Source organism: Myotis nattereri (assembly GCF_964212035.1).
Source record: "Myotis nattereri genome assembly, chromosome: Y".
In the NCBI taxonomy this organism is placed as follows: domain Eukaryota; kingdom Metazoa; phylum Chordata; class Mammalia; order Chiroptera; family Vespertilionidae; genus Myotis; species Myotis nattereri.
In genome coordinates this window covers 35550832-35564488 of record NC_138094.1, presented here as the reverse complement: position 1 = coordinate 35564488, position 13657 = coordinate 35550832, and positions in this window count along the sequence as shown.

Sequence of the window (13657 nt, the reverse complement as noted above, 5' to 3'; positions counted from 1 at the left end):
GTTCACACCAATTGCCGGCTTGGTCTCTGCCCAGGCCTAATGCCTGTGGTCCAGTCATTAGCTCTGGGAAGGGGACCACCAACTCCTTCAATCGTCTGCTCAGACCCTGCTCCCCATGATCACTGCCTCTGCCCCTGCTCCCCGCCATGGCCAGCTGCCTCCCTGCTCTCCGAAATTGCTGGCTCTGCACCTGCACAGGGCTAATGCCTCTGGCCGGGGCATTAGGCCTGGGCAGGGGACCCCCAACTCTGAGGATTGCCAGCTCCACCCCTACCAAGGCCTAATACCATGGGCAGGAGACCCCATGCTCCCCTCAATCACAGGCTCCTCCCCTGCTTAAAACTAACGCCTCTAGCAAAGGCATTAGACCTGGGAAGGCACCAATAGTACCCCTGCAATTACCGGCTCCAGCCCTGCCCAGGCCTAATGCCTCTGGCAAAGGCATTAGGCCTGGGCAGAGGACCCCCAGCTCCCACCATCGCCAACCCCTCTCCTGCTCCCCACCATCGCTGGCTTACCCCCTGCTACCCACCATCCAAGCTCCGCCCTTGCCCAGGCCTAACGCTTCTGACCAAGGCATCAGGCCCTGGCAGGGGACCTCTCAGCTTTGATTGCAGGCTCCAATAGCCTATAGCCATTGGGCACCTACTTATGCAAATTAACCGCCATCTTTGTTGGTGGTTAATTTGCATATCATGCTGATTAGCCAATGGGAGGTTAAGGGAAGATACTGTCAGTTACCCTGTTTGTCTATTATTAGATAGGATTTAGCACAAGTAAAGGTCAGGAATCATTATTTTACTTTTAATTTTTTAATTTTATATATTTTTTTTTTATTGTTTCACCTCATTACGGCTGTGTATGTGTGCTCCATGTGAGTGATGTAGATGCTTATCTAGGTGGGTTCTGACTTACGGCAAAAATCATTATGACGTACTGCAGGAATAGATCTTAAATGTAACATGAGGACCTATTGTACTTATATTCTCCTGATTAAGATGTCGTTATTTCGTCTTCATATTTCCTCATTAAGTACATGATTGTTGGAAGCACAAAGTATATCTTTATACATCTATGTGATTCTTAGACTATTAATTCAATAAGAAATAAAAACTGGGTTGGGGGGGGGGAGCTGGGGAAGTCAAGGGGAGAAAACAAAAAAAAAAGACACATCTCTAATACGCTTTGAAATACTTTAAGGAATAAAAAAAAATTAAAAAATGAAAGCTTTATCCTTATAAAAAGATCTGGCCTTATAATTAAATGGCCTAATACATTTTAGAGTAGGGCACCTTTCCAAAGTATTCTCAGAAGAACATGGCTTGAAATCCAGGGTGTATCCTTTAACACCCTATTGGAAACAAGAGCCTTAGTTGGGCTCCATCATGATCCCAACAGAGACAGAAACAGCAAGAGACATGGCAGGTTTCTGTTACTATATTCCTACTGAGCATGCCTCAATGCACATTTCCTGATGGTGCCATTGATCAGAATGTGCACTCACAGGACATTAGGGCCTTCATGCACAACTCCATCCTGAAACCACATGAAAGAGAAGCCTATTGGACAAGAATGTTAGCAGGGACTTTACAATGCAGAGGGATTCTGAAGAAGATTGAAAAAGGTGGCAGAACCCTAGCTAGTTTGGAACAGTGGACAGATCACTGGCCTTCAGCCTGAAGGGCTCAGATTTGATTCAGGTCAAGGGCACTTGCCTGGGTGTGGGCTCAATCTCCTGCCTGGGGCTTGCAGGAGGAACTGATCAAAGAATCGCTCTCATCACTGATGTTTCTAACTCTCACAAGCTCTCCTTTCCTCTCTGAGATAAGTACAAATATATTTAAAAGAATGGTGGCAGAATCATGGATGATGCAGGGACATGCTCCCAGGAACAAACTGATATTCCAACTAAAATACAGAACAACTTCCTGAATAATCAATGGAAAACTCACAGGAGAGAACCCTGACACCAGAGGACCAAAGGTGGACGCCACTTAGACACTGGTAGGAGGAGAGGAGGCTTGAAGGGGCGGGCCTGACACCCACAGAAAGCAACTGAAGTCTCGGAGAGATATCTCAGCTGTGGAGGACTGCCACTGAGAACTCTGGGTCTAATCCCCAAGCTGCGCCTCCTAGCAGAGAGCACCAGATCTGAGGAGGGTACCCATATAACCTGTGGATGTGAATAGCAGCAGGGCACTGTCTGCCAGGGAGAGACAGCTAGAAATTCAGGTTTCCTCTTAAAGGGCCAGCGCACAAATTTCCCTGTGGAGCCACACAGCTTGTGCCCTGGCAAAGGGAGGGGGAAGTGGACTGGAGCTGTGAGGGAAAAAGTCAGAACTGGGGAGTCAAGGGTTCCAGCACAGAAGAAAGACACTTCAAGTTTCCTGGGAGGAGTCATTTCCTCATGCAGCAGATAAAATCTTTCCCATGCAGACATTTGCCTTTCCTGGAGGAGAGGCAATTAACACACACTACTGGGAAACACCTTGCCCGGAGGACACTTAAGAGATTATAAATAAAAATAAACCTCCACGCAGAGGCAACTGCCCCACCCTGTTGAAACAAACTCTTGCTATAACCTGAGGACCATTGCCTTGGAAGCAAGTTAAGTTGGAATCCTATCAGTCTATAGACAGAGGAGGTCTCTGGAGGCTTTGAGTCTTTGCCTGATCTAATTAGTCAGAAACATCCTTTAACAATATTCTGCACTAGAGACTGAGAGGCACAGAGGATCTACCTAACTTGTCACCACAAACCCACACAGAAAGCCAGAAAGAGGAAATAAATAAACAACCCCCAAATGAGAGAACTAGAGAATTCTCCAGATATAGAGGGAGATGAAGCACAGAGAAGACATTTATCTGAATCTGACTTCAGAGTTATGAAGGTAAAAGAGCTCAACAGCATGAAAAAAGATATAGTGACTATGAAAAGAAGAACAGTCCTAGATATAAAATGACATAATACAAACAGGAGGACCATTTACATAACAGTATTAGAATAGCGAGTGTGCCAAAAGAGGCAGGAGGGGAGAAAAGCATAGAGACGGTCTTTGAAGAAACAATGGCAGAACACTTTCCTAACGTGGTAAAGAAAAATCCCACACAAGGTCAAGAGCCAAAGAGAACCCAAAAGAAGAAGTACCCAAACACGTGCCCAGACACATCATAATTAACATGCCAAAAATTAAAGACAAGGAGAGAATCTTCAAGGCAGCAATTAAAAAGAAAACTGTTAGCTACGAAGTCGTCCCCATAAGGATGAGTCCTGATATCTCATCTGAAACTCTACAGGCCAGAGGGATTGGCATGAAGTACTCAAGTTAATGGAAAGAGAGGATCTGAGACCAAGATTACTATATACGGCAATTCTTTCCTTCAAAATAGACAGTCAAATACAGAGCTTCATAGACAGAAAAAGGCTAAAAGAGTAAATTGTCACCAAGCCAGCATTACAAAAATGCAAAGGGATTGCTGTAATGAGAATGAGAAACAGAGACAGAAACTTAGCCATACAGAAAGATAATGGAAAGAAATAAATACCTATCAATAATAACTCTAAATATAAATAGGTAAATGCTCCAATCAAAAGGCATAGGGTATCAAAATGGATACAAAAATATGATGCAAGTATATGCTGTATACAGGAGTGCCATCTGAAAACAAAAGACACACAAAGGATTGGAGTGAAGGAATGGGAAAATTTCCATGCAAATGGAAAGAAAAAAAGGCTGGAGTACCAATATTCATATCAGACAAAATAGACTTTTTAATAAAGGTCATCACAAGAGACAGAAAGGTCACTGCATGATACCAAAGGGATCAACCAGCAGAAAATATTACCCTAGGAAACAAATATTCATCCAACATAGGAATATATGTATATCTCCTATCTAATAAAAGAGAAACATGGTAATTAGCATACGACCAGTACCCTTCCCTTTGGCTATCAGCAAGATATGCAAATTAGCTGCCTGCCAAGATAGCGGCCGGCAGCCAGGCAGCTTCAAACTAACATGAGGCTTGCTTGCTTCAGTGACAGAGGACACCAATGTTCCCAGCCTGCCTTGCCGGCCTCTGAGCTTGCAGTTTAAGAAACATTGTAACAAATATAGAAGCTAAACAAAGCCCCAGAAACGTGCTTTCAGTGAGCCCAGGATCTCAGAGCTGGAGTTCTATATTGTTTCTATTATAGAACCCAAAAAAACCAGATACCTTCTTTCAGCAGCAGAGGCCTCAGAGCTGGAGCCAGAGCTAAAGCTGGCCCAGAATAAAAAAAAGAAAAAAAAAGCATTTGGGAGCTTCAGTCGGCCAGAAAACAGCCCTCAGTCCCGCACCCAGGCTGGCCAGGCACCCCAGTGGGGACCCCCACCCTGATCCAGGACACCCTTCAGGGCAAACCAGCCAGCCCTACCCATGCATCAGGCCTCTATCCTATACAGTAAAAGGGTAATATGCCTCCCAGCACCTGGATCAGCAGAGCTGAGAGGGCTCCCGGCACGCACGGGGATCAGCGTGACAGGGGGCAGCGCCCAAAACCCCTGATCGCCCTGAGGCACCATGTGTAACAGGGGATGGGACCTCAACCTCCCTATCCGCTGTGCTCTGTTCATGACAGGGGAAGGCGCCCCAACCCCCTGGTCAGCCCTGCTTGGTGCCTGATGGGGGGAGCTCCCCAACCCCCTGACCGCCCTGCGGCTCTGTGTGTGACAGGGTGTGGCGCCTCAAACCCCTGATCAGCCCTGCTCTGTGTTTGACAGGGTGCTGGGCCCCAACCCTCTCCTCCCCCTCGGGCCCTGCTCTGTGTGTGATGGGGTAGAGCCATAACCTCCCCATCAGCACTGCCCTGAGTGTGACTGGGGGCGGTGTCCCAACCCCCCAATCGGCCCTACCCTGAGCATGAGTGAGGGTGGCATCGCAACCTCCCAATCTGCCCTGCTTTGTGCATGACAGGAGAAGGCGCCCCAACTCCCCAATCAGCCCTGCTCTGAGCCCGACAAGGGGCTGAACCTAGGGATTGGGCCTGCCCTCTGCCACCCAGGAGTAGGCCTAAGCCAGCAGGTCGTTTTCTCCTGAGGGGTCCCAGACTGCGAGGGGGCACAGACCCGGCTGATGGACCCCCCTTTCCCCACCAAGTGCACAAATTTTTGTGCACCGGTCCTCTAGTATATACATGCCAATTCAAAGCTATATGCCAAAATGCTGGACAATGTGGATGAAATAGATGAAGTCAGTAAAAAATGCGAACTACCAAAATTGATTCAGAAAGAATTACTTATACATCTGAAACAAACAAACAAAAATCAAACAAAGAGACTTCCAGGGGACTTTAATGGAGAGCCTGAAAACAGGACAGTCATAGTAGCAGACTTTTATCACTCCTATCACTTCACTGGATAGATCTTCCATGTGACAAGACAATGATTCAGAGACTCTAAAGGACACACTGCATCAGATGGATTTAATTGACATTTTAGAACGTTCACCCCAACAGAGCAGAATATACTTTCTTCTCAAGTGCACAGGGGTCATTCCCAAAGATAGACCACATGGTAGGACACATAACAAGTCCCTACAAGTTCAAGAAGATTTAAATCATATAAAGCATCTTCTTGGATCTCAGTGGAATGAAATGAGAAATCAACTAGCGTAAAAACACCCAAAAACATTTAAACACTTAGAGGCTAAATAGCATGCTATTAAACAATGAATTTGTTACAATGAGATCAAGAAAATATCAAAGACTTTTTGGAAAAAAAGGAAAATGAACAAATAACAACACAATATCTCTGGGAAACAGCAAAAGCAGTCCTGAGAGGGAACTTCATAGCACTATAGACCTATCTCAGAAAATAACAAAAATCAGCAATAAACTATTTATCCCTATAACTTAAGAATTAGAAAGAAACCAACAAGAAGAGCCCAGAGTAAGTAGCGGAAGGAAAAAATAAAGATTACAGTAGAAAAAATAACAGAGAAAAAAAATTCAATGAAACCAAAAGCTGGTTCCATGAAAGGATAAACAAAATTGATAAACCATTAGCAAGACTCATGAAGAAACAAACACACATGATTCCAATAAGTAAAATCAGAAACAAGAGTGGAGGAGTAAGCACTGGCACCACAGAAATTCAAAGGATTGTAAGAAAATACTATGAACAACTATATGCCAAAATGCTGGACAATGTGGATGAAATAGATGAAGTCAGTAAAAAATGCAAACTACCAAAACTGATTCAGAAAGAATTAAGAAACCTCAATAGGCTCATAACAACTGATGAAATAGAAGCAGTAATCAAAACACTTCCAACCAACAAAAGCTCAGGTCTGGACAGCTTCACAGGGGAGTTCTACCAAACAGTCAGAAAACTACAATCTATACTCCTCAAAATGTTTCAGAAAATCAAAGAGGAAAGAATACTTCCAAACTCTTTGTATGAGGTCAGCATTATTCTAATTCCAAAAGAAGGTAAAGACACTACAAAGAAAGAGAATTACAGACCACTATAGCTGATGATGACAGATACTAAAATCCTCGACCAAGTATTAGCAAATCACATCCAGCATTATATTAAAGGACCAAATGACATGATCAAGTGGGATATATTCCAGGGATGCAAGGCTGGTATGATATTCACAAATCAATAAATCACGTGATCATATCGATAGACGCAGAAAAAGAATTGGAAAAAACCCAACCTCCAATTTTGATAAAAAGTCTCAGCAATGTGGTAATAGAGGGAGCATACTCAACATGATAAAGGCCATATATGAGAAACCCACAGCCAACATCATACTCAATAGGCAAAAACTAAAACCATTTCCCATGAAAGAACAGGAACATGACAGTGATGCCAATTTTCACCATTCCTGTTCAACATAGTACAGGAAGTGCTACCATAGTGCTCGGACATGAAGAAATAAAAGTCATCTCAACCGGAAAAGCACATAATAAATGAATTTGGTCATGAATCAGGATACAAAATTAACACCCATAAATATATGTATTTTTATTTACCAAGAATGAACTCCCAAAAAGATAAACTAAGAAAAGAATCCCACTTACCATTGCAATAAAGGAATTAAAGAAAAAACTCAATTAAGGAAGTAAAAGAACTGCACTTGGAAAATGACAGAATATTGAAAAGGAGATAAAGATATCAACCAGTGGACTAACATACCGTGTTGATGGGTTGGCAGAATTAACATTATTAAGATGTCCATACTACCCAAAGCAATTTATAGATTCAATGTAATCTCCATTAATATACCAACAGAATATTTCACAGACAAAGAACAAACTCTCCAAAAATTCATATGGAGTAAAAATCACCTCAGCAATCAAGGGAACTACAAAAAAATATGGAAGGCTCACAATACCAGATATTAAGCTATATTATAAAGCCACCATTCTCAAAACTGCCTGCTACTGGCACTAGAAAAGACATATATACCACTGAAACAGAACAGAGAACCCAGAAGTGGACCCAAGTCATTACACTGTATTATTAATTTACAAAGGAGGCGAGAGCATTCAATGGAGTCAAGACAGTCTCTTTGATTTCTACAAGATGGCGGCGATATAGGCAGACGCGTCCCAGGTCTTGTGCCAGAGCAGATGGAGTAAGCAGCTGAAACTAATAACACCCAACGCGAATTGGCGAAATTACTCAGCTGGTGAGACGGTTTGCAGTAGGGAAGGGCAGATCTCCCCTGGAAAGGTAAAAGAACCAGGGATCTGGGCAGGAAAGTTTGCCAGACCTCTGAGCCCAGAGGGTCAGAGGGAGACCGCATGGCACTGGGACAGGCACAGCCCCTGACAGGGGAAAAGAGATCCACGGGATTCCTGGCACAGGGGGATTTGAGATCTGGGTTCTGTGATTACGGAGGACTGAGCCTAGAGGGGGCTGCCTCAACAGCTGAACAGACCATGCAGTGCTGGTAAGAGAGGAGCTTACAGAAATTCAGACTTCCCCGTTTCTGTGGCCAGCATTTGTTTGTTTATTTTCACTGAACCCTGTTCATAGGACATTTCAGATACAGACACTCACCTGTGCTGAAGAGAGGGAGAAGGTGAAGACGAGTGGAATCTGGGGAGAGGCTGGGGAGAAAGGGGGCGCCGGGAGAGGTGCCAGCGAATTTAGTGCTGAGACACCCCTGGGACCAGGACTCGGGCAGCAGCCATTCTTTCCGGAGTGTGGGACTCCTCCACCTAGCCCCCAGGCAAGGAGCGCAGCCACACCCAGATTAGACCCTGAACGAGATGAAGGATTAAAATAATCTGATCAGTCCCTGGGCCTTAACAGGGTCTGGCCTATAGAGGGACTTTCAGTCCCAGCAATAACATAGACCAGGGCCACGATTAAAGAACTGGTTCTGGGGAGTTGACTTCCCCAAACCAGTTTTAAGTGCAATAGAGAAAATAAACCCTTGCTACTGGATAGAGAAGCTGTATAGCCTCAGAGGCCAACCCAAAAATACTGCCACCCAGAGGCTGAGCCACAACCTTAATCTCAGCTAAACACAAATTAAGGCAGTCTGGGACAAAAATACGGCCTGCTTTAAAATCAGGACTATAGTTTACAATACTGAGGAACAGTGTATCGCAGGGAAATTCAACACTCTCCTGAATAACTGGCAAGACCAAGGCGAGCCAGACTGAAGAGGAGAAGAACCGAATTACCTTCACTACTGCAATTTTTTTTTTCTTTTTTCACCTTTTAACTAAGAAAGCAATTTTTTTCTTCTTTTTCCATCAGCTGATTTTATCCTTTTAATTACCACATTTTTATGTTTAACCAGTATTATTGCTGCTACCACTTTACCATTTTTTTAAAGTGACATTTTATTGTCTCTCTATTTTATTTTGGGATTAGTGTTCTCCATTCTATTTTCATCGTTCCTATAGCATCAATTTTCCCTACCTCAATTTTACCTCTATGCTAAAACCCTCTTCCCCACTTTTCCCTTTTTGTTGTCCTGTGTCTCTTACCCTATTCCTGCTTTAGATTTCCTGATTCCTTCTTTTTCCCCCTGTCAAAATTTCACCCTAATTATATATCCTATTTCCACTCCACTGCTCTAAATCCTTATACACCTATCCCTTATCTTTCTTCACTATCCAAAATTCTTTCCCTTCTGTTATCTTTCTATGTTTAGTGCTGTTTGCTTGATTGTTGAGTATTTTGGGTGTTTTTTTTGTTTGTTTGTTTGTTTGTTTTTGTGTGTGTGTGTGTGTGTGTGTGTGTGTGGTTTAGGACTGGTTGTGAGGTTGTTTTGCTTTTTCCTTTTCTTTTTCTTTTTTTTTTTTCGGCTTTTTTAATTTTTTTATTGCTTAAAGTATTACAAAGGGTATTACATATGTGTCCATTTTATCCCCCCGCCCTAGACAGTCCCCCAGCCTCCCCTATCCCCCAGTGTCTTATGTCCATTGGTTATGCTTATACGCATGCATACAAGTCCTTTAGTTGATCTCTTACCCCCCTCCCTCCTGCCCCCCAACCCTCCCGGCCTTCCCACTGCAGTTTGACAATCTGTTTGAGGCAGCTCTGCCTCTGAATCTATTATTGTTCAAAAGTTTATAATGGTCTCTATTATCCATGAATGAGTGAGATCATGTGGTATTTTTCCTTCATTGACTGGCTTATTTCACTTAGCATAATGCTCTCCAGTTCCATCCATGACGTTGCAAATGGTAAGAGTTCCTTCCTTTTTAGAGCAGCATAGTATTCCATCGTGTAGATGTACCACAGTTTTCTAATCCATTCATCTACTGATGGGCACTTAGGCTGTTTCCAGATCTTAGCTATGGTGAATTGTGCTGCTATGAACATAGGGGTGCATATATCTTTTCTGATTGGTGTTTCTGGTTTCTTGGGATATATTCCTAGAAGTGGGATCACAGGGTCAAATGGGAGTTCCATTTTCAGTTTTTTAAGGAAACTCCATACTGTCTTCCATAGTGGCTGCACCAGTCTGCATTCCCACCAGCAGTGCACAAGTGTTCCTTTTTCTCCACATCCTCTCCAGCACTTGTCGTTTGCTGATTTGTTGATGATAGCCAGTCTGACAGGTGTGAGATGGTACCTCATTGTTATTTTGATTTGCATCTCTCGGATGATTAGTGACTTTGAGCATGTTTTCATATGTCTCTTGGCTTTCTGAATGTCCTCTTTTGAAAGGTGTCTATTTAGTTCCTTTGCCCATTTTTTGATTGGATTGTTTATCTTCCTTTTGTTAAGTTGTATGAGTTCCCTATAGATTTTGGAGATTAGGCCCTTATCAGATATGACATTGGCAAATATGTTTTCCCACACAGTGGGTTTTCTCGTTGTTTTGTTGATGGTTTCTTTTGCTGTGCAGAAGCTTTTTATTTTGATGTAGTCCCATTTGTTCATTTTCTCTTTAGTTTCAAGTGCCTTAGGAGCTGTATCAGTGAAGAAATTGCTTCGGCATATGTCTGAGATTTTGTTGCCTTTGGATTCTTCTAGAATTTTTATGGTTTCCTGTCGTACATTTAAGTCCTTTATCCATTTTGAGTTTATTTTTGTGTATGGTGTAAGTTGGTGGTCTAGTTTCATTTTCTTGCATATATCTGTCCAATTTTCCCAGCACCATTTATTGAGGAGACTATCTTGGCTCCATTGTATGTTCTTGCCTCCTTTGTCAAATATTAATTGAGCATATTGGTTCGGGCCGATTTCTGGGCTCTCTATTCTATTCCATTGATCTATATGCCTATTCTTGTGCCAGTACCAGGCAGTTTTGAGAACAGTGGCTTTGTAATACAACTTGATATCTGGTATTGAGATCCCACCTACTTTGTTCTTTTTCAGGATTGCTGCAGCTATTCGGGGTCTTTTTTTATTCCAGATGAATTTTTGGAGAGTTCGTTCTAGATCTCTGAAGTATGCCGTTGGTATTTTAATGGGAAGTGCATTGAATTTATAGATTGCTTTGGGTAGTATGGACATTTTAATGATGTTGATTCTACCAATCCATGAACACGGTATGTTCTTCCATCTGTTTATGTCTTCCTCTATATCTTTTTCCAACGTCCTGTAGTTTTCTGAGTAGAGGTCTTTTACCTCTTTAGTTAAGATTATTCCTAGGTAGCTTAGTTTTTTTGGTGCGATGTTAAACGGGATTGTTTTTATAATCTCTCTTTCTGAAAGTTCACTATTGGTGTATAGAAATGCGTCAGATTTCTTGGGGTTAATTTTGTATCCTGCTACATTGCCAAATTCATGTATTAAGTCTAGTAGCTTTTTGATGGAGTCTCTAGGGTTTTGTATGTATAATATCATGTCGTCTGCAAATAAGGACAGTTTTACTTCCTCTTTTCCAATTTGGGTGCCTTTTATTTCTTCTTCTTGCCGAATTGCAATGGCTAACACTTCCAGTACTATGTTGAACAGGAGTGGTGAGAGGGGGCATCCCTGTCTTGTTCCTGTTCTTAGGGGAAATGGTGTAAGTTTTTGTCCATTGAGTATAATGTTGGCTGTGGGCCTGTCATATATGGCTTTTATTATGTTGAGGTATGATCCTCCTACTCCCACCTTGCTGAGAGTTTTTATCAAAAATGGGTGTTGAATTTTGTCAAATGCTTTTTCTGCATCAATTGATATGACCATGTGGTTTTTTTCTTTCAATTTGTTTATGTGATGTATCACGTTTATTGATTTGCGGATATTGTACCATCCTTTCATCCCTGGGATAAATCCTACTTGGTCATGGTGTATGATCTTTCTGATGTACTGCTGGATCCGATTTGCTAAGATTTTGTTGAGGATTTTGGCATCTATGTTCATGAGGGATATTGGCCTGTAATTCTCTTTCATTGTGTTGTCTTTACCTGGTTTTGGTATTAGGGTGATGCTGGCTTCATAGAATGAGCTTGGAATTGTTCCTTCCTCTTGAATTTTCTTTAGTAGTCTGAGGAGGATAGGTTTTAGTTCTTCCTTGAATGTTTGGTAAAACTCCCCTGTGAAGCCGTGTGGTCCTGGGCTTTTGTTTGCTGGAAGCTTTTTGATGACTGCTTCAGTTTCTTCCATAGTTATTGGCCTGTTGAGATTTTTAGATTCTTCCTGATTGAGTTTTGGAATGTTGTATTTTTCTAGGAATTTGTCCATTTCCTCCAGGTTGTCTAGTTTGCTGGAGTAGAGCTGTCCATAGTATTTTTTAACAATCATTTGTATTTCTGTGGGGTCTGTTGTTATTTCACCTCTTTCATTTCTGATTTTGTTTATTTGGGTCCTCTCTCTTTGCTTCTTGGTGAGTCTGGCAAGAGGTTTGTCAATCTTGTTTATCCTTTCGAAGAACCAGCTCTTGGTTTCATTGATTTTCTGTATTATTTTTTTGGTCTCTATGTTATTTATTTCTGCTCTAATCTTTATTATCTCCTTCCTTCTGCTCACTCTGGGGTTTTCTTGTTGCTCTCTTTCTAATTCTTTGAGTTGTAGAGTTAGCTGATTTACTACCATTTTTTCTTGTTTTTTGAGATAGGCCTGTAGAGCTATAAAGTTCCCTCTCAGGACTGCTTTCATTGTGTCCCATAGGTTTTGGATTGTTGTGTTTTCATTGTCATTAGTTTCCAGGATGTTTTGAATTTCTTCTTTGATTTCATTGGTAACCCAATCAATATTTAATAGCATGCTATTCAGCTTCCAGGTGTTTTGAGTATTTTGGATTGTTTTTATTGTAGTTTATTTCTAATATTATGCCACCGTGGTCTGCGAAGACGCTTTTTATGATTTCAATCTTCTTGAATTTGGGGATACTTTGCTTGTGACCCAATATATGGTCTATTTTTGAATATGTGTCATGAGCACTTGAGTAGAATGTATATTCCGTGGCACTGGGGTGAAGTGTTCTGAAGATGTCTATTAAGTCCATCTGATCTAGTGAGTCATTTAGTATTGCTGTATCTTTGCTGATTGTTTGTCTAGAGGACTTATCCAGTGATGACAGTGGTGTATTAAAGTCCCCTACTATGATTGTATTGTTGTCGATCTCTCCTTTGATATCTTCCAGAAGATTTTTTATGTATTTGGGTGCTCCTGCATTGGGTGCATATATGTTTATCAGGGTTATATCTTCTTGTTGTATTGATCCTTTTAGTATTATGAAGTGGCCTTCCGTATCTCTTGTTATGGCCATCACTTTGAGGTCTATTTTGTCCGATATAAGTATTGCTACCCCAGCTTTCTTTTCTTTTCCATTAGCCTGAAAGATATTTTTCCATCCCTTCACTTTCAGTCTGTGTGAGTCCTTTCTAATGAGGTAAGTCTCTTGTAGACAGCAAATGTATGGGTCATGATTTTTTATCCATTCAGCCACTCGATATCTTTTGGTTGGAGCATTTAGTCCATTTAAGTTTAAAGTTATTATTGAAAGGTACTTGTTTGTAGCCATTTCTTTTTTTGTGTGTGTGGCTGTTTTCTTTCTGGGATTTTTATTTCTTCTTATTACACCAGTCCCTTTAGCATTTCTTGCATTGCTGCCTTGGTGGTGATAAACTCCCTTAGCCTTTTTTTGTCTGTGAAGCTTCTTATTTCCCCTTCAATTTTGAATGATAGCCTTGCTGGATAGAGTATTCTTGGATTCAGTCCTTTGCTTTGCATCACTTTGTAAATTTCCGTCCATTCTTTTCTGGC